This window comes from Protomyctophum bolini, assembly GCF_963924005.1.
Source record: "Protomyctophum bolini genome assembly, chromosome: 20".
Classification (NCBI taxonomy): Eukaryota; Metazoa; Chordata; class Actinopteri; order Myctophiformes; family Myctophidae; genus Protomyctophum; species Protomyctophum bolini.
In genome coordinates, this window is record NC_137881.1 from 39,130,038 (window position 1) to 39,153,144 (window position 23,107).

Sequence of the window (23,107 nt, forward strand, 5' to 3'; positions counted from 1 at the left end):
GGACACCAAACTCGCAGTTTGCAAGGTGTGAATTCACAACGCTGTGATCGGTATCGGCAATATCGGTATCGGCAGGTACTGCGTCCGGTGATCGGCCCCAAAAAACCTGATCGGAGCATCTCTATAGACTAGTACTGTTGTTGCTACTTTGAATCGGCCTCATTAAGGCTCATTCATAGTCAAAAAGACACTGAACCCCTTAAATTGCTCCTGATGTGCTGGTCGGTGCCTTGCATGGTTTCCGTCGCCATCGGTGTATAAATGTGCGTGTGAATGGGTGAACGTATGGGTGAACGTAATGCACAATCTATGTAAAGCACCTTGGATGAAGGTGCTATATAAATGCACCATTTACCATTTCTATATAAAATGCACCATTTCCTTTGTTTTCTGCTACTCCGGGTGTTGGCAGCCTTCCAGAGAGACCGCGGACGGAAATGGCGTCTCCTTTCACTCGCCTGGAAGAGGAGCTCACCTGCCCTGTGTGCTGCAACGTCTTCAAGGTTTCCTGACATTAACCCATTTTAGGCGGGAACCCCTTTTGGTGTTAGCATTATGTTATGCTTTAGCTATTGAAAAATAGCAGATCTACAAGCTCATAGCACGCCACCGAGTGGCGCGCTACGAGCTTGTAGGTCTGCTATTTTTGAAAAATTGAAGAACGACTGACATAGAAACAGCTTTTTCAGAAAACTGTCCGGATGTAGAAGACATTTTTAGAATCTGATCTCAGGTCAGAATGAAAACTGTCAGGATGTAGAAGACATTTTTAGAATCTGATCTCGGGTCAGAATGAAAACTGTCAGGATGTAGAAGACATTTATAGAATCTGATCTCAGGTCAGAATAAAAACTGTCAGGATGTAGAAGACATTTTTAGAATCTGATCTCAGGTCAGAATGGGTTAAGTTTAATTTATGTTTTATTTTAATTCTCTTATATGTTTTATGACCTCAATTATTACACCCACACAACCGTAAACTTTGAACATTCAGTGGACTTTCTGCGGTCTCGCGTTTTTCTCGGTGTGTTCTAAAGCTTTTTGAGCTGCAGTGAAAACAGGCCTCAGCAGTGACATCTGCTGGCAAAATTACCATTGTCATATATGGGCTATTTTTTAGACTCTTAACCCATTTTGGACGGGAACACCTTTTGTTGCTTTAACCATTATGTTATACTTTAGCTATTGCAAAATAGCAGATCTACAAGCGCATAGTGCGGCACTGAGTGGCGCGCTACGAGCTTGTAGATCTGCTATTTTGGAAAAATCGTGGAAATGTGGCGCAAATCTTTGAATATATCGTATTCTTTCAGGGTGAACGTTTTTAACTAAAATCTTTGCTGGAACATCATATTTTCAGATGGTGGTCAGCGGGCCAATTTAATATATCTTTGGGGGTCTATGAACGACACAGAAAACTGTCAGGATTTAGAAGACATTTGTAGAATCGTCCTCAGGTCTAAATGGGTTAAACAAGGACTGTGAGTTGAGCCAGAAAACTCCAGACCACAGAAAATCTTCTGAATGTTAAAAAGTTCACGTTTTCTTTTTTGGGTTCAATTGAGCTCGGAAAACATGAATAAAATAAGAGAAATTACAAAAAAAAGCTTGTAGGTCTGCTATTTATTTTTAAAATCGAAGAACCACTGACATAGAAACATGGCTTTTTCAGAAAACTGTCAGGATGCAGAAGACATTTTTTAGAATCTGATCTCAGGTCAAAATGGAAAACTGTCAGGATGCAGAAGACATTTTTAGAATCTGATCTCAGGTCAAAATGGCTTAATGTCTCAATCCTTCTCAAGGACCCCGTGGTGCTGACCTGCAGCCACATCTTCTGCAGAGGCTGTCTGCAGGAGTGGTGGACGGAGAGACCCGCGCAGGAGTGTCCCGTGTGCAAGAAGAGGACCAAGAAGTCCTCCGCTAAACACCCGCCACCCACCAACCTGGTGCTGAAGAACCTGTGCGAGAAGTACCTGGAGGAGAAACGCCAGAGTGCGGCGGCTGCAGCGGCGACCTCGGAGGAGCTCGACCTCTGCGCCGCGCACAGGGAGAAGCTCCGCCTCTTCTGCCGGGACGACGAGCGTCTGGCGTGTCTCGTGTGCCGGGACTCCGACAGGCACGCCGGGCACAAGTTCTCGCCCGTGGACGAGGCATCGGGCCGCCTCAGGGAGACGGCGCGGGAGTCGCTGAAGCCGCTGAGGGAGAAGCTGGAGGTCTGCCGGAGGGCGAAGGCGATATGCGACCGGACGGGAGATCACATCCCGCTCCAGGCGCAGAGCGCGGAGACGCGGATAAAGGCGCAGTTCGAGGAGTTCCGGCAGTTCCTGAAGGACGAAGAGCGGGCCAGGATCTCCGCCCTGCGGCGGGAGAAGGCGGCTAAGAGCCGGACGGTGGCGGAGAGGGGGGCGGAGCTGGACGGGGAGGCGGCGTCCCTCTCGGACGCCATCGGCGCCGTGGAGGACCAGCTGAGGGCCGAGGACCACGTCTCCTTCCTGCAGAACTACAGGACCATGATGGAGCGGGTCCAGCTCACCCTGCAGGTATCTAATAATATGGGCCCGTCACTATTTACTACACTAGCCCTTACCCGTTGTGAGAAGGGCGCAGTACCCCCCCCCCCCCTGCTGCGCCCTGGGTGCGTTTTCGCTTTTTTAATTCACTAATAAATTAATTATTAATCATTAACGTGTCAAATGACAGACAGACAGACAGAAACACACACAGAAACACAGACAGACATTGACTGAATTATAGTATGATTATCTTTTAATACTTTTAACTATTATAATCGTCAATAGTTTCCATGTTGGAAAAATATCCATACGTTTTCAAAAATAGCAGATAGCCGGTGTCTGTGATTTCAATTTTTAGATTTAAGTTATTCGTCATATCTGCCTTGTGAAAACCAAGTTGTTAAAAAGCAACTTTATGCTTCCTAAGGATAATGTGAGTGTCAAAGCAAAAATTTAAATAGTTTGTATTAGCACGTGCAATCCATACATTGTGGCGCTCCGCGCCTGTAACACTCTCCTACGCGCATGCACGCATGCACATGCACGCACGTCACGCAGACAAATGGACACTCCTACGTCACGTGCCCGGGCGCTACGAGAATGAATGAATGGAACGGGAGCGCGCTTGAGGAAGTGACGTGCGTGCATGTGCATGTGCGTGCGTGCGTGCATGCGTGTAGGAGAGTGTTACAGGCGCGGAGCGCCACAACATTCCATAGGGCTGGACCAGACAGACATATGACATCATCAACTTGCGACAGGAGCAGTTCCTATTGAGTGAAATATTCTCTATTTATGAAAGAAATACAATATTTCAAGTGTTTTTAATTTTAGTTATAGAGGGCAAGTATAATGTTTTAACCCATTTGGACCTGAGATCAGATTCTACAAATGTCTTCTACATCCTGACAGTTTTCTGAAAAAGCTGTTTCTATGTCAGTCGATTCTTCAAAAATAGCAGACCTACAAGCTCGTAGCGCGCCACTCGGTGGCGCGCTATGAGCTTGTAGATCTGCTATTTTTTAATAGCTAAAGCATAGCATAATGCTAACACCAAAAGGGGTTTCCCGCCCCAAAATGGGTTAAATGCAAGAAGCACAATTCAATTGTTTAATCGGCAATGATCTGTGTGACCAATGAAATCGTCTCATCGACTTTCCGACAGCCCTACGCGGAACCCCAGGTGGTCTCGGGGTCGCTGATCGACGAGGCCCGACACCTGGGCAACCTGGCGTTCAGCGTGTGGGACAAGATGAAGGAGATGGTGTCCTTCAGCCCCGTCACCCTGGACCCCAACACGGACGACCCGGAGTTCGTCCTGTCCGACGACGTCACCGGCGTGAGGCTGGACGTCCTGAATACGGGGCAGCGGCTCCCCAACAACCCGGAGCGCTTCGACAGGTCGGACGTGGTCAGGACACTGGAGGAGGAGCAGAGTCTCAGGAGGAGGGCGGAGCTAGAGTCTGCTCAGTGCAATCTGCAGCTGCAGGTGATGACCGATGGACATCAACATTGTCTGTTAATCTTTTAATTTCGGGTTGTGTGACTTTTTTTTTTTTAATTCCTCGCATGCACCTCATAACTTGTTGTTTATTTGTACTTGTATTGTAAAAGTCTTCCTCCCAGTTCCCCCAGAGAGCCGGGGAAGCCTCCAGGAGCACCCAGGGGGCCCAGTACAAATTAAACAAGGCTGTGTTGAAGTGCAAGACGGGAGGCTTCAGGGTGCTCGCCTACTGCGAGCCGCTCACCTGTCTGCTGGCCTCCCAGAAGTCTCCATCTGGTAAATATATTATATATATAGGCTATATAGCTGCCTATATTATTGGATGACAACAAAGTATGTGTTATGTGTAAAGACCTTCCTCTTTAGTAAGGCATTTGCCTAGTCAGACGTTTAAGCTGCCCCGTATGCTTCTTTTAACCTTTTAGCTGCTTAGGTGTCCACAGAATGTTTTAACAGTTTTTATTCTTATTTTTCTTTTAAATATTTCTGCCTGTAGAAGAGTGAATGATGGCAGTTATCAGGGGCAGCAGAGAGGGGAGGGAGGCTATAACCAGGGAGGATGGCAGGGGGTCAAGTTGGCAGGTGGAAGGCTTGGATTTCCGGATGAGTTTAGCTATATCAGTGGCAGAGGGGAGTTCGAAGCAGGAGAGAGGTAGAGAGGGGGGGGGGGGGGTGGGGAACAAAAGGAGGTGGACAACTGGACATGTGAGGGGTCAGTTGCTGATGAATAGTGGCTATTTTTGTATTAAAAAATGACATCAGGGAGTTGCAGTGGTCAGTGGAGTAGAAGTGTGGGGGGAGGGAATTCGGGTGGCGGAGTGAGTTATTTACCACTGAAAACAGGGCCCTGGTGTTACCAGCACCAGCAGTGATTTTGTCCGTGAAATATTGAGATTTGGCTGAGGAGAGGGCAACTTTGTAGAGAAGGATGTGGGAGTGGTACATCTGTTTGTGGACAGTGAGACCAGTTTTGCTGGAAAGCCGCTCCAGCTGGCGACCTTCTGCTTTCAGCTGACGTAGGTGGGGGGACAACCAGGGGGAAGAGTCTGGAGACCATCATTGTAGGAGGAAACCAGTTGTTCTGAGGTGCATGGGGGGGTGATGGTGGGAAAACGGTCAATACCAGTGGTGAGGTCGGTTTGATTAATGTTTCTGATATTGCGGAAGGACATAGTGCGTGACAGTTTGGATTTGGACAGTGTCAGATTTAAGTGAAATGAAACATGAAATATCTGTACCCTATACAAACTGTTAATACAATAATCAATTAATCAGGTACAACTGTTGAGCAGGTGTCAGAATTACCTTTTGGTTGGCTACCAAGATGAGACAAAATTACAATATATTGATTTATTCATAACCGCAGCAATGTTATATTTACGTTCCATCTCTTCTCCCAAAATAGCCGATCTACAGCTTATGGAAAGTGGTTTCCAAAGTGGGTTATGGGGACTCCCAGGGGTCCTTGAGAGAGTTCCAGGGGGTCCCCAGCTAAATGATAGTTTGGAACCAAATGGATCCATAAGGGTCCATTTGTACACTCTCAGAGTTAATTAACATTGATTTTACAATATAAATTGGGGGTCCCAGAGACAGAAATGCCATCAAATGGGTCCATCCATGGACTAATGCATGTCACACTGGCGGTCCGTGACACTGCTAGATTCGTAAAAGTCTATGGGGTCCCTGGCATATCTCTTCAAATGCGGTCTGCGGGCTAATTTGGGGGTCCTTAACATGAAAAGGTTTGGGGACCACTGGCCTGTAGTTAGCTTGCAGATCAGCTATTTTCTGAGAACAGGTTGTATATCACATATATCAATATCTACAAGGGACGTTCAATATTTAGGGACGTTCCAATTCCCCCTACCCCTTGACACTCATTATGTAGGGGCAAGGGGAATGAGGGTTAACAAGGAATTGGGAAAGGGCCAAAGACTGCAAAAAAGATTCTGCAGGATTGCCACATACAGTAATTGTTCTGCTCATTTTGCCTACCTCTTTTCAAACAACTTAATATTTTACCAAATTTTAATTTAATTAAATACCAAACCTGCAACTTTATTTTTCAAAGTATCGTTCCAGCCAGTTTAATTTCCTTTGCCCGGTAAAGCCTCTTTCAGTTCAACAGTGATGTGCACCATTTCAATACAAGACAGGCAAATCCTTTACATCTCCCAAAGTTCCATACTGTACTGTGTCAGTTCTCCATCAGATACAGGGGGGCCCAGCTATGGAACAGCTGTACAGTGATCTCATCAAATTCTACTTCATTAAATAATTTCAAACATAAGCATAACCTATTTAATTGGCCAGATCACTTAATTATATGTTTTTGTATTATCTCTTATTTTGATATACTGCAATTGTGTATCTTGGAAATTCTATATTGTTTACAAACGTGTTCTGGATGTTTTATTGTGTCTTACATTGTGACTTAGATAGAGGCCTCGCAAGCGAGTGCATGTGTTTGATCCGACGGAGCATTGGTCCGATCGACAACCTACCTCAAACCCTCAACCTAACCCTAACCTCCCCCGGGGCAGCACCTAAACCTAACCCCAACCCTCTCCCGACCCCCAGCGCACCTCGGACCAATGGTCCGTCGGATCATAGTATGCCTCCCCTCGTAAGCTCCTTGGGCTTTTTTATACTGTGCTAAATAAATATAAATTAGATTCAAGCCCATACTTTGTGCTGTGATGGAACGGTCTTGACGTCGACATGAAACGTCAAATTACAATGAAAACGATCTATTTAGTCCGGTTTCTTTTAAATCCTCCCTCCCTCCAGGTCCAGGCTGCGGGGTGAAGAAGATCAGCGTAGTGAACACTAGGGCCATCCAGTACGTTCCCATCCACGCCAAGCAGATCCGAGGCCTGGCCTTACAAAGACAGACCGAGAGCCTGATGCTGTCTGCGTCGCTGGACAACACAGTCAAACTGACCAGGTATATACACACGACACACAGCCTGATGCTGTCTGTGTCGCTGGACAACACAGTCAAACTGACCAGGTATATACACACGACACACAGCCTGATGCTGTCTGTGTCGCTGGACAACACAGTCAAACTGACCAGGTATATACACACGACACACAGCCTGATGCTGTCTGCGTCGCTGGACAACACGATCAAACTGACTGAGGAGTAAGGAACACAACACAACACACAAACACGAGTGCAGATCAGGTGCCGTGCTTTTATTTCTTTTTTACCTTTTACACTTACATGTTGAGAACCGTTTCCACTCTTTGCTTCCATCTCTTCGTCACTGGTCACTACTTGGTTGCACGCCAGTGAAAATGGCAGATATACATAATCCTTATAATAATTCAGCGAATCTCTGAATGTCTGAATGAATGTCTGAATGAATGTCCCTGACAGCGCTTTATCTCAACATTGGCTGGCCCAATCACTCCCACACACAGGCATGGACCATAATTATATGGAGGTCTTAACGGAGCCCTTTTTCCGATTTGACACATTAATGATTTATAATGAATTTATTAGTGGATTAAAAAATGCACAAATGGGTATTGTACTGTCAATATCACATGAATATGAATGCAAAGTAGCGGTCCATGTGTGGACAGGCTACCTGTCGCCGTTGTGCATGGTGAGATGTGTGCAAACCGTGTAGTTTATCAGGAGAAGAATACCAAAGGATGCAACATTAATTTATTAGTGAATTAACCTCGCACCCTCACACACCTGCGTCCCTTAGCGACACCTGCATCACAGGCCACCGTTCTCACCGTTACCCCACTGGCATGCTTCCTCTAGCTAGCGCTGCAACACAACAAATTGTGCCCTATACAATTTGGCGCCGCTGACTGTGTGTGTGCGTGTTGCATCGTTTGGTAGTCTTCTCCTGATAAACTACACGGTTTGCACACATCTCACCATGCACCGCGGCGACAGGTAGCCTGTCCACACATGGACCGCTACTTTGCATTCATATTCATGTCAGATTTACAGTACTACGGCCTTCACAGTGTGTGTGTGTGTGTGTGTGTGTGTGTGTGTGTGTGTGTGTGCGCGCCAGGAGGCGGTGTGTGTGTGTGTGTGTGCGCGCGCGCGCAGAGGGACGCTAAAACTGGCAACACTTCTACTAAAGAAAGAGGCAGCGATGGCCCATATCCATACATTCGGGGACATAAATTGCGCTAAAAACTTCTAAACTTTTAAACCGCAGCAGCTTACAGCATTCTCCTAGCTGTTGCTAAGCTACATTAGCATAGGAACGGAACCAAAACAGTGTTGGCCAATCACCAGGGTTGCCACATTGACTGAGGGAAACAAGCAACCAAGTATATGAAAATGTTAACAGGCCAGAATAAGTCAGAAAATCCGAAAATAAATCTACAATAAGCAACAATATAGCTGACTGTCAAACATCATTGTCCAATGTTGTTTCAGAGCAGTGGTTCTCAAACATTTTCATGTCATGGACCACTAATATTCTATATATATATATATATATATTTACTATATATATATTTGCTGTTCATATATTCAGAACGGGTAAGGACTAGTAATAATAATAAAGCGTTATTTATATAGCACCTTTTAAGAACAAGTCACAAAGTGCTTAACAGAAATATATAGAGAAAAACATGGATCAACATGCTCCCAACGCGTAGCAAAATGAGACTTGATCTGCGTCCCAGCGGGCAAAAAAGTATAAATGAGTGTAAAACTCGAGGGGATTTTAAATTCTCTTGATCTAAACATCTTCTATCGGTCTTATCTTTTTGTCTGCAGAATGTATAACACAAGGCATGCGTATACAGGACAACGACTGCCTGTGACTTGTAGGATTAGATGGTGTGTGTGTGTGTGTGTGTGAGGACATAATAACTGACCCTCTCACGTCTGTTAGAGTAACAGTGACCTACAGTGGACACACCTAAGGGTGCCCGGCGGACCGTGTTGGATATGTTCCAACATCGGCAACAACAACACTGGACTGGACTCAAACTCCAGGGGAAACTGGCTTGCCTTCCCCATGCTGACCACTGTTTCCCATTCATTTCTAAGGAGCACTGCTCTCAATGAGGACATTATCACCTCATCACAGTAAAAGCTTTAGGCTACAGATCCTTCTCACCAAACTCAACCTATCCCTCTGGTTTCCCTCCACCCATGACCCGCATTGCTTGCATCACACAGGGCTCGTTACAGAAACCATGTCACACATTCGGGCTTTACATAGCATGCCACGACAGAATAGTTGATTTCATAACAAAGGACATACACTGTATCTAAACATGTTGCACTGTGTGTGCGCGAATGTACAAACATTCCTGTGTCAAACCTTCGATGTTTCAACTCTGTACTGAAAATACTGACATTTTTGCACATCTCTCTGCTATTACACCAGATGTTGTTGTGGTCAATGAAGAGAACAGATCAGTTTTCATTCTTGAAGTGGCTTGCACCTTTGATTCTAGCTTAGAGGAAGCCTTTATGACCAAAGTCATTAAGTACTAGCCTGGCTAATAAGCCAGACTAATATCACACAACAATTTTTTTTTGCCAATGGCTGATTCGGTCTGGCTTATTAGCCAGGCTAAATAAGTACCAGCCGCTCCTCCAGACCATCATAGAGCTAGGCTATAGGTGCAAATTACTTGTGTTTATATTCGGCAGCCTAGTGTGTGTGTGTGTGTGTGTGTGTGTGTGTGTGTGTGTGTGTGTGAGAGACTATTGTAACGTGATTGTATACATACAGTGCATATTACTGTATACTTTTATATTTATCAACAGCATTTCTTGCTCTGCACTATAGGCTAGACTAGATTGTATAGGATGTATGCATCTGTATTAACCAGCTCAGTGGCCTTGTGGTTTGAGTGTCCACCATGAGACTGTAACTGGGTCGCGGTTCGATCCCCGGCTGGGTCATACCAAAAGCACTCAAGCATCAAGGGTTGGATGAGGATAAATCCCTGCGACTTACTGGCGTCATGTCCAGGGTGTACTTGTACATCATGTCCATGGGGTGTACTTGTACATCAAGCTGCCACAGAAACACGGGATAGGCTCCTCCCCTATATGGGCCTCATGCAAGGCTTACTTACAGTATGCATCTGCATTATACTGTAATTCTTGAAAGTGTATTTATTGTGCTTAAGGTTACTAACATGTACTGCTGTGTTGGCTCTGGCTGCCGCAGCAGACAGGATCAATAAAGGTATCTTTATCTATCTATTGATCAGTCGTGCGTGTGTGTGTGTGTGTGTGTGTGTGTGTGTGTGTGTGTGTCAGTTTGATGTCCAACATGGTGGTGCATACGTACGACACGGGCATGCCCGTTTTGAGCTGCTGCTGGTCTCTGGACGACAGCAACTACCTTTACGCCGGTCTGCTCAGCGGAGACGTGCTCGTCTATGACATCAGACACTCCAGCACGCACGTGCACCAGCTGCAAGGGCCGCGCTCCAGGTAAGTTAGTTAGTTAGTTAGTTTAATATATTTAATATTAACACCAGCACGCACCAGCTGTAACCGCCACCGCCAACCCATTCTGGACAGGAACCCCTTTAGGTTTTTTTTTTGCATAATGTTACGCTTTAGCTGTTGAAACATAGCAGATCTACAAGCTCATAGCGCGGAGCTTGTGCTGTAGATCTGCTATTGTTTTTAAATGTGGCACAAATCTTTGAATATAGATTCTTTCTTTCTTTCTTTTCTTATCGAAACCATTATTTATTCAGCATTTGAGCCACGGACCACCATTTGATTACAGTCATAATGATGACATGTTTAGCTATAATTTAACTCTTGAGAGCGTAAAATATAACCAAAATGTGGTTTTATATTACGGTATCAAGAGTTCCAGATGCAATAAGGGTCCATTTGGTTAACAACCCTCCATAATTTAACTGGGGAACACCTGGAACCCCCTCAACCACTGGTTGAGAACCACTGGTTTAGAGCAATTGAGTTTTCTTTTTGACTGCCACCAAAGACTCCAGCTAGTCCCTTTACTGTCGCCTCGGACGCAAGCGTCTTTTATTTTGAAAACCTTCACTTTCACGTCCTAAAACAATCGGGAAGCAAAATCGCCAATAACTAATCTAACAGACTTTTATCAGAAACGAGGTATCGCCGATTTAGTATTGAGCCCCTAACATCCGCGTTCTGTGCAATCACCTAAACCTGAGATCGCGGCTATTACAGCCACCTAAGCAGCAGCATGATCTCGGTGCATGTAAATCCACCGAGCCGAGGGGAACGCTGCATTATTCTGAATCAATAAAAACAAATCCTTATCACGTCAATCACGTCAACAGCAGAAATCGACATTGGGATTCATCACGTCTAACTGTGGTCTGTGTCTCTCTGTCTGGAGCTAATATCTCAAACTGAACAGAACTCTTGTGTAGAATTGATTGACGTCATGAAATGGCAGACGTCACATGAAGTCCAATATCCACATTGGAGCCACTGTGTTTCTATGGCCCCATTTACATTCAGAAATTCATTCGGAATGAATGGATTAATTCCAGTCATCAGAATAAAAATGCTCATGTAAACACCTCAATTGGAATAGATTCCGAATACATTTTAATTTGGGTCTGGAGGGGTGGTATTACCATTTGAATCGGTATAGATCTACCATATAAACACTTTATTCCGAAAGCTACTGGGAGTTTGGCATACATGTATTATTTTACACATGTCTGCCCTTAGTAGACTATAGTGCTTTTTGCCCATGTCCAAGCATGGATGGCCATTTGGAGACATTTTATGCGAGCAGATTGCGCTATTTTAGCCATAAAAAAAGACAAATACATCAGTTTTTTTGCCCCATAATAAAATGCGCTATTTACAAACCCATCAGTGATTGCCAATTGCAGTGTAGCTGCAGTGTAGTTGTTGTGAAGCTATGTAATTAAATTAATATTAGTATTTAAAAAAAAATGTCATGAATTAAAAACAAATTAAATGATTTTCAATGAGTAATTTTTTTTGGAAAATCAAAGAAATTCTTCGCACTGTGACAAATGTAATGCAATAGATGCTAATCTTCTTCACAGCCCTCGGATACAATTAAAGATATTGGATATTGGATTTTGAGTATTCATATTGACCCCAATCCTGTACTAATTATTCTGGGTTTGTCAGACTCCATGCCTATGTTGATGAGAGCACAGAAACTACTCTTCTCATATGGTCTGATTACAGCAAAAAAAACAAATTTTGACTCACTGGAAAAAAGGAGGAGGCTCCTGCATTTAAGCTTTGGCTAAACGAAATGACTAGTACACTTCATCTTGAGAGAACAGTACAGTACAGTACAGTACAGTACAGTACAGTACAGTACAGTACAGTACAGTACAGTACAGTACAGTACAGTAATGCACAGCTCACGTTGTTTCTCCTCCCAGGTACCCGGGGGCGTCTCTGTGCTACGTGCCCAGGGCCGCCTCCGGCAGCTTCCCCTGCGGGGGGCTCATCGTGGGCACCCTGGAGGGGGCCTACTTCTGGGAGCAGGTGGACGGGACCACCTACAAGCCCCACAGCCTGCCCCTGGAGACCAGCAGCTGCACCGACATCCAGGTGGACACGGAGAGCCGCCACTGTCTGGTCACGTACTGGCCAGGTGAGAGAGACTGTCTGGTGGTCCCAAACCGTGTACAAATGTGCAGGCCAATCTCGCCTCAGGGCCTGTGGAACACTAACCGCCACTGACTGTGTCTACAGCCAATCGCCACGCAACACTAGCAAAGGGACTTTTTTTCTTATCACCGCTGACTGACGACCAAAGTCAAGCGATTGAAGCGACTCGAAACAAATGTATATGTTCAGGTTTGAACGCACCTCGTGTTTTGTCCTGAGCATGGCTAATTGTCAGCATGTTGACATCTGTGGCAATCTCTTCACTGTTTGTCAAGGCTTCACACAAGGCGACTGTGGCTCAAGAGGTAGAGCAGGTCGTCCAATGATCCATGGGTCGGCGGTTTGAATCCCGGCTCCTCCTGTCTACATGTCGAAGTGTCCTTGGGCAAGACACTGAACCCCAAATTGCTCCCGATGTGCTGGTTGGTACCTTGCATGGCTTCCGCCGCAATCGGTGTATGAATGTGTGTGTGAATGGGTGAATGTAATGCACAATCTATGTAAAGCGCTTTGGATATAGGCGCTATATAAATGCACCATTTTACCATTTATCCATTTTATTATAAAGAAGGGAAATCTTGTTGAAATATGTTGTCCCAGGGACAAAGGGAGAAGCAAATAATTGAGTTAAAAATGTTCGCTGGGATATATATTCAAAGATCTGCACACACGATTTAAGAAAATATATAGCACATCTACAAGCTACAAGCTTGTACCACGGCACTCTGTGCCGTGCTATGAGGTTGTAGATCTGCTGTTTTTCAACAGCTAAAGTTTAAAATAACGGTTCAAATTGTTAAACACAGGGCCTTTCTGTGTGAAGTGTGCATGTTCTCCCCGTGTCTCCTAGGGTAGGTAGTAGGTACCCTCACAAAAAAACATGCAGTAATCCATTACACGGCGCAATCCTCCTCAATCCTCCTTAACTTTTGCCTCTTTCCAACTCTCTCTTTCTCTCTCCTGCACCCCAGGGCGCTCCAACCCGGTGCTGCGCAGCGTACTGATGGAGCTGAGCAGGACGCCCCAGCGGGACGCGGTGGCCCAGGAGCCCGGCTGCTGCTCCTGGAAGCCGCTCCGGACCTTCAGTGCCGGATCCTACTCCACCCCCTACTGCAGGCTGCTCACCAAGAACGCTGTGTTCGGCAGCCCCACCGGACAGGGCGCCACGCTGGTGTGTGTCGGAGACGAGGCCAGCAACTCCACCATGGTGAGAAGAACACTCCCCTTAACACGCCCTTTAACACAATCAGTCCCGGGATTCCTTCAAAATAGGAGCTCTGGTGTGCTGGGAAGACATGGCCACTTTTACTCTGACCACCCCCCCACCGGAGAAATATTTTGCTTGCTTACCTTGCTCTCGTTTCCATTATATAAATTATCCAAAGCGTTCATATTTTGAACGAGAGGCGGATGAGTCAGAAATGAATCGCTTAGTATTATCGATCAGATCAAAACCACGGAGAGCGCCCTAGATTAGGAGAGACGAGGCATTCTTTCTGCCGCGGTAAATGGGAAGTGAACGGGACCGTGCATGAACAAAGAGCGAATCATTTGGTGGCCTTAGAGTCCCACTAAAATGAATAAATAAATGTGAATATTCTTCTCGTTTGGTATCATTGAAGATGCGCTAGGACGTGTACACACATCATTGCAACCCGTCGATTGGGTTGCTTATGACGGTTCCACACGTCCTATAGACTAAATGTGTTAAAAGCAGGTGCTCCAAAGAAACATTGATCAAAAGCAAAAAGAGGGCGTTGCACACTGTAGCTCCCTGTCTGTGACTTATTGTGGCATCCACCTCATAAAAGTGACATTTTGAGCACATTGCTCTTCCTCTGACGTGAGGCTTAAGTCTGAAGGAGAAACGTCCCTTCTATGAGGTGGAGGCCACAATAAAGTCATAGACGGGGAGCAAACAAGTATTTTGCTTTTGATCAATACATGGAGCAATTTAAAGGACAAGGGGTTGAATTGAAAGCTCGTGAACAGGCAGGACTTCTGATGGGCTCCATCCATGAAGAGGCCTGGTCCATGGTCGCACTCTGCAGTCAATTGGGGGTTAATATTAGAGGTCCACGGAACTGCGAAGTGGAGGATGAAAAGAGACTCCGGGTAGGGATTCCCCGGATGTTGGGTTAGTGGCAGGCCTTACTGGAGCCTATACAGTGTGTATTACACTCCGGCACTCCGGCACTGCTGGGAGACAAACCCACACAAACAATGTACGACTATGGTATTTAGCAGACACAAAACACAGGTGCAGGTTTTTGCAGGAGGTTCCCCTTACTCAGTTCTCACCCTTATGACTTTGTCGGGTGAGCGAGTACTGAAGACAAGTCTAGCTATAGGCTTTGTCGTAGAGAAATGTTTTTAACCTAGTATTGAATGTGCAGAGCGTGTCAGCCCCACGGACTGAAGCTGGGAGAATTAAGGATCCACAGCTGAGGTGCCTGGGACCTAAACGCCCTGCCTCCTGTTGTAACTTTTGATATTTTTGGGACAGTAAGCATTTTTACATACTGTAAACGCACTGGTATTCTATTTGGTTTTTAGGGATCGATGAGTTATTTGAGATATTGTGGTGCCTGACCATTGAGAGCTTTGTAGGTGAGGAGAAGAATGTTGAACTCTATTCTGTATTTAACCGGTAGCCAGTGTAGAGAGGCCAGTGAAGGAGTGGCCTCTTCTTCTGGTACCTGTCAGCACACACGCCGCAGCATTTTAAACTAGCTCTAGGCTTTTCAGAGACTTACTTGGGCAGCCTGATAATAGCGATAATAGTACGGAGAGGAGGTTATTATCTGCTGCAGTCAGGAGGTCATTTGCGACTCTCAGCAATGCCGTCTCAGTGCTATGGTTTGCTCTGAAACCTGACTGAAAGCCTTCGAATAAATTGTTGTTATGTAGAAAGTCACATAACTGTTTGGCGACTGCTTTCTTGAGGATTTTGGAGAGAAATGGAAGGTTTGATATGGGTCTATAGTTAGCTAGAATGCCTGAATCAAGAGTAGGCTTTTTGAGGACAGGTTTGATTACAGCTACCTTGGCTTAAAGGATTGTGGCACGTAGCCTGTCACCAGCTACATATTGATCATATTGAGCAGGGATGTACCAAGTTATCATTGAAGTGAAATCAGAGAGCTCGATTGGGGAGAAACTGTCCATATATTTGGGTGTGCGGCCATCTCTCTCATGAAATCGTTACTATTGAGAGTTGTAGGGATACGTGAAGTGTCAAAAAGGAACTTGGGGTTACTTTTGTTGTCCTCTATTAGGGGTGAATAATAGGTGGCTCTGGCATTGTCGAGGGCCTTTTTGTATATTTTGAGGCTAGACTATACATGATTCTTTCTGTTTGGTTGCGCGCCATTTTCTTTCAAGTTTGCGAGACGTTCGCTTGAGATTTCTAGTTTCCGAGTTGTACCATGGGGCTAGCCTTTGTTGCTTTATTACCTTCCTTTTCTGGGGAGAGACAGAGTCAAGTGTTATTTAAAATGAGCATTTGACTATCAACAAGAAGGACTATAGGTGTGGGGGTCTTCTATTGTGTTGAAATATACCGAGTTGATGGCTAATATTTAGAGCACCAATTAAGATGATTTTATTAGACTCAAGGACTTGATAAAAAGTCAGAGAACTCAGATATAAATAGTGTGTAGGTGCCGGGAGGGCGGTACACTGTGATGAACATTAGGGGCTGTATTGATTTCCAGCTTGGGTGTGAAAGGTTGAGAATCAAGCTTCCAAATGATTTGTAGGTGGCTTTGGTTCTAGGACTAATTGTTAGCCTTGAATTGAAGATGGCAGCAACTCCACCTCCAATTTTACCATTGTCTCTGGGGATATGGGCATTGGTGTGACTTGGTGGGGTGGCTGTATTTAAACTGACATATTCTTGCTCACCCAGCCACGTTTCAGTCAGACAAAATAAGCGAAATGACGATAACAGGCACAATTGGGAACAATTGTTTAGGAAACTGCTGGTGTTGTGGTCTCCTTTCAACCTGTTTCACAAATCACATAGTATGTCTTGGCCATAGCCTACACATTATTTCAGGCGTGTGAGATATTTTTATGTTTTGCTTCAATCCCTGTACTCTCTTCTAGGTGTGGGATGCAGGGAGTGGTGCTCTCCTTCAGAAGCTACCCGCTGGCCAGCCGGTGTTGGACATCAGCCCCTTTGTCGTCAACGGAGACCACTACCTCGCCTCTCTCACAGAGAAGACGGTCAAAATATATAAATGGGAGTGAACACTAGTGGAACGTCATCAATCTGAGCGGCCAAGACGGAGATCTCCGCCCTATCAAATCCCGCTCATCGCCCCGGACGGAGATTAATCAAAAGACGGAACATTAGCAACCGAGCGAACCAGTCTACTGCGTGGGAGCGTCGATTGGTCAACATTCAATGTAATTTCCACTTGGAACATCATCCAAACTGTTCCCCCTCCCATTTTAATGTATGGGATCGAAAATCTTAAAATGTGAATAACTCTTGATCTAAATCAATAATTGCAATTCTAACTAAAAAAAATGTTTCTGGCGGCCCATCGCGGTCCCGTCACTAGTCGCGTTAGATGTAATCATACCTACTTTGGTTGCCGATCCTCCAAAGGGTCTTTTGGCTACATGTACTGTAGCTACTTTTAGCTCCTTCCAAGAGCTGTTTATTATGTTTATTTGCTATGCAAAATTATGCAAGTTTGAAATGCATGCCCCACCCAGTTGTCGGTGTCCCTTTTATTCCCATATATGGAGTTCTTTGTCAGACAGCCACACTAAAGACTACACAGAATGTTCACGCAGGTTTACATTCTTTACGGCGACAATCTAGGAGGACTAAACGGGAAGTTAACTTTCACTATCTTAACCGAAGCATATAAAATGTATGCTGTGCACGACTATGTGTGTGTGTGTGTGTGTGTGTGTGTGTGTGTGTGTGTGTGTGTGCGTGTGCGTGTGCGTGACATCCTGATCCTCAGCGCCGTCAACCAGATGCTGTGCTTCGCTGATGACTACTTTGATGAAGTCAACCGTTGCCCCCATGCGACCTGACTCCAGAAAAGTGGTTGAAAATGGATGGATGAATGAGAAATTCAGCAAAGTTTATGTTTAAAAGAACCTGTTCACATTCAAAAAGTGTCTGAACACATTTAGGGCCCTATCTTGCCCTTACCTCTTATCCCTAAACTTATTTTCCATTACTATTTTAAAATAGTTCACCTAGCCAATCTACATCCAAATGTTGTGAATCTGTAGTTCAGCCATTTTAGCTATTGGTGAATAAGTTTAGGGATAAGGGGTAAGGGGCAAGATATACTGTAGCTGTAAGTCTCTCTGTTGAAATGTCTTGGATGACATTGTTTTTGTCGCTATTATTAACCCTCTCCAATTATAATATGATTTATAGAAATTAGATTAAACTCTGGACATTATAGAAATATATGTATGAGACAAATGACACAACATTCCACAGCTGATCTTTGTTTGCAACACTGTCATAACCTTTGATATGATCATCCATCTTTGGAATTTCACAGTTAATGCATGTTATTTCTGAGTTCTGATAAAGACATTGTGTTTCTATCACATCTTTACTGTCAAAATTCTCAATAAAGGTTACAGGTTTAGAGGTTGTATTGAGAATGTCGCCTCTGCATATTGTACTCTCTTAAAACGGGGTAATATTGAGCTTCCAGTACCTGAAAGAAACATTTAATTTACATAATGAGGACCACTTTACGATACCCAGTTATATCTTTCCTTTAAGCAAAATGACCCCAGCAAACTAATAATCATGCACAACTGTTTAACCGGCATAAAAAATTGGATGGCACAAAACTTTTTACAACTCAACGCCCAAAAAACTGAAATCTTGATTATTGGCCCTGATATCAGTTCAAACCCCATTTGACAGTCCCTCGGCTCCAGGGCCGGATTTACCATAGGCTGATATGTGCAGCTGCACAGGGGCATGTGGCAAGGGGGGGCATATTGAAAGAAAAAAAATCGATCCGCAAATCCAATCAAAAAGCCAAAAGCTGCGCAGTTTAATACATCCAAAATAATGTCACTCTCTCGGTTCTGCACTGCTGTACTGGAGAAGTATATCACTGTTGAGGGCAGGCATTAGTCCTGGAACCACCTCAAGGACCCCACTTTGAGCACCACTGATTTATGCCTGAGGAGAACTTTAGCCGAAAATTGCAGAGCTTGTAGATCTGCTATTTTCGACAAAGAGGTTTTGGTGTGTAGGAGGAGGAGGAGGGGGACAGACCAAGTACAGAGTTGGTTAAATGTCTGAGAATACACATTCATCCAATCCAACATACGCTGATGTCAAACAGGACCTAGTCTGAAGCCATCTATGAAATCTAAAGTGCTAAGTGGACTAAAGTATTTCTAAACACACAGTGTCTCAAAATAGGATAATGGGTATAAGTCTGTAACTGACTGTATATACCGGTATAACAGGTCCATTTGGTTCCATTTGTGTAGTTTGTATCGTGACTGTATGCAAATGGAACCACATTTTTATACAGTCAAGAAGAGTAACGGGGAATATTACTATAGGTCTACTTTCATGATCGTAGACCATCCTTAATTTCATTACTGTAGCCTAGTAAAAAATGAATGATCTTGTTATAATGTGGTTTAAGCTTTATAATTTTATATTTGTATAACATGTAACTATGCAATGTGACTTAACTGTTTACAAAAAAAAATGAGTTTTTGACACTTGCTTTGGCAATGTAAACGTATGTTTTCTCATGCAGCTCATAGCATCGTGACTACGAGCTGTGCGGCCTCTTTCCTTTCTTAGTCAGGGCTGTAGAGCACAACCTTCTGGGTTAAACATATGAACAAGCTCACAACAAGTATAGCATATAGTGATACATTCTGAGCTTGTTTGACTTGTTTGAGCTATTTTCGGCTTTTGGCATAACGTAAATGAATACAGCTATTGTGACAATTCCATTACATGTAATTTATATTTTGGGCCATATAGCATTGTCTCAAATTCTGTTTTAGGCCATTTAAGTACTGAGAATGCAATATGTTGGCACTTGGAAAGCAAGCACAATTCACATTTTATTTTCAGGCAATCCCACAACCAACCAACCAACCAACCAACCAGCCACTGCAGCCAGCCAGCCACAGTTAGTCAGCCAGTCAGCCATAGGCAGGCAGCCAGCCAGCAGCCCAGTCAGTCAGTCAGACAGCAGCCCGCCAGTCAGTCAGTCATCAGCCAGCCAGCCAGTCAGCCATATATATAGTAGGCCTATACCTGTAATATATATTCCTATAGGCTACAACGCTACATAATGCATCAGTGTTCAACCTTTTTCATGTCAGAAACATTTGTCCACAATTCCATCCTTTATGTTGGTTTATGGGACAACAGGCAAACGTTGATCAAAATATTAATTCTTCTACATTCACTAATTGTGTAAACTTGATTTAAATTACGTAGCCTAATGTAGGCCTAGATGTTTAACAATGTAACTCTTGAGAGCGTAAAATGTGCCGCTGCAATGTGCCCAAAAGAACACACACACACATGCACGCACACGCACGCACACACACACACTCACACACATGCACACACACACACACACACACACACACACACACACACACAGCAGAGAGTGGTGATCAAAGGATTAACTTTACCATACCTGTGCCGTAACTCTTTTTTTGAGAGTCATTCATCCAAGGTAGGCCTACATATACGTGCTTTCATATTCAATGTTTTAATGTGATAACATTTTGGAGGGGACGTAGAATACGCACATCGACAGGCTGGGTGCTGGGCTAAAGAAACTTCAGCAGATATTGGATGGAGGGTTAAACAGTAATTTTAATTTAAATATTTTATCAATATTAATCTATAATAATCTCATGCTTTTATATTCACTGAAATGAAATCAGACTTCTTCAAGAAAGTTTTGCATAATAACATAATCGACTCCTTATCCAGCAGGAGGAGCTATAGCTCTATGCAGTAGGCTGCAGTTTGTGTATTTTGTGGAAATAAACCATATTTATGCATAGGCCATCTTCTGGGTGTTAATATTAACATTTAACACATTCCTGTTTGAGATTAATTACAGCTCTGTAATGTTGAAGTGAAGAAATACCACGTTCTGAGCTGCGTGACCCACGACAATATAGGATCTCATCGTATTTAATGTTTTATGTTGGTTTAGAAAATGTTGTGTCCTGGCTCACTGGCTGCAGGGCTGCAGTTCGGGCAATCCGTTTTTGATAAAAACTGAGTTATAAAAAGATAAAAAATAAATACATGCTTGGTTGTTGCCCCCCTCCCCGTTCTGCCTATAAGGGCCGGCTGATGATCATCTGTATCATCTGACGTTTATAACAAACCAAACCATTTGAAAATCGGTTGAAAGTTACTTAAAATGCACCATAGACACAATGTTATGAGTGAGTGACTAGCAGACTGTAGCAAGATGAGATCTGCACAAAATAATATCTAAATGAGTGACGGTACGATGAAAAACAATATTTAATACAGTATATATTTTTATTCCATGGACACCCACATGGATATGCATTATTTGGCTATAGATCTATCTATCTATCTATTAGGGGTGTAACGATATAGTAACTGCATCAAAAAATATCGATGCAGTTCAAAATGAAAACAGCAACGTTGACTATGTATCGTATCGTATTGTTTTGCAATGGAAATAATCTGTATCGAATCGTTTTGCTATGTAATTAATCAATTGTATCAATACTACATTTTTGTGTGTGGTATTTAGCATTGTCATACGAATACGAATACAAATACAATTGTCAATGTATTTTAAATAGTTACTGTATCGATTTCAATTCATTGAATCATATCGGATCTCCAAAATGAACAAATATCGTCCATGTATCTTATCGTCAACCATGTATCGTGATACGAATCGTATTGTTTTCACTTAGTAAGACCACACCTTCGCTCAAGATTAACAGTTTATTGAAACAGAATGAGATGAATGCGGAGTGGAGTGAGGAACCCAAGGTAGGGCGAGACTCAGGGTGGGGGCGTAGTCTCTGGAGCTGACGGTCATCTTTGCTCTACTCGGAATGAGCGGTTGGTCGTCTCTGCTCCGTCACTGCCCCCCCTGGATTCCTACTAGAGAATCGAGGCGGAAGGAGGAGGCTGGGGTGGAGGAGGATGGCGATTTTGAAGAATAGTGAAAATAGCCGATCTACAAGTGCAGTACTCACAACCCATGTTTGGTCTGTCGTGGAGCAGAACAAACAACTTTGAGAGATCCCAGGTGTATTTATACTGTGGTGATTGCACCGGGGATTGGCCGGGTGATAATGAAAGGCAGGTGAGTTTGATAAGGAGGGAGGAGTGGTTAAGGTCAAGCGGAAGGAGGTCTCTTCTCCCGAAACTGCATGTGTTGTATAAATGCAACTACCCCTGATTGTCGGGCCGTGCCTCTGAATACATTCAAAGCTCTCTTGAGTACAAATGTCAAATAGTTATACAGCATCTAAAGTTCTGAACCATGATGCAATCATGATTTTGTGTAGGAGAAAATCACACCATCTTAACGTGTAGAAAAGTGGTTTTCAAACAGTGGTCCGGGGACCACCAGTGGTCCTTGAGGGGGTTCCAGGTGTCCCCCAGCTAAATGACGGAGAGTTGGTAACCAAATGGACCCTTACCCGTCTTTAACTCTTGAGAGCATAACATGAAATCAAATGGACCCGTACTGGACCCGTAATGTCCCTATGTATACATGTATGTAATCTGACACCACGCATACGCATCAAACATCGCCCTGGACGAAAACTATTACTTGCGCGCTCTGCTTGTGCAAGTAATAATAATACACTACATTTATATATAGGAATAATTATATAAGAACAGTTGTCTACATTCCTATATGTATGTTGACTTTGGACTGGAGCAGCCAGCTGATCAGTCTCAAGCTTTGCCACAATATTCTCAAGTTATTTAGTTCAGACAGACAGACAGACAGACAGACAGACAGGCAGACAGACAGACAGACAGACAGACAGACAGACAGACAGACAGACAGACAGACAGACAGACAGACAGACAGACAGACAGACAGACAAAGTAAATCGCATGCACTCAGTGGCGCGCTATGGGCTTGTAGATCTGCTATTTTAGCTAAAGTAACAACAACTGGTGACATACATGATTAATGATAACTACTTTTGATATATGTGATGTATGCCATGCTTTTGGTTTTTGCTTAAATGTATGCCATGCTTTTGTTTTTGCTTAAATGTAAGTCGCTCTGGATCAAGAGCGTCTGCTAAATGCCTAAATTATCCAGTATATTGTGTAACAGGACTCCTAGTACAGTTATGAGTTTGACCATGTAGTTTGTGACATGTCTTGATTTTAATTAAAAGTTAAAGCACTATTTTCTGATAGTAATCATTGCTATA

At 43.9% G+C, this 23,107-nt stretch overlaps 1 pseudogene across 1 annotated transcript; it reads left to right on the plus strand.

Annotated features, from left to right (window-relative positions):
- Positions 1-437: 437 nt before the first annotated feature.
- On the plus strand, positions 438-16,906 carry LOC308335371 (annotated as a pseudogene). Its single transcript has 9 exons — positions 438-503; positions 1,806-2,543; positions 3,682-4,058; positions 4,131-4,296; positions 6,814-7,102; positions 10,295-10,471; positions 12,421-12,635; positions 13,624-13,859; positions 16,763-16,906. The product of its transcript is annotated as an uncharacterized misc_RNA (transcript).
- The last annotated feature ends 6,201 nt before the right edge of the window (positions 16,907-23,107 follow it).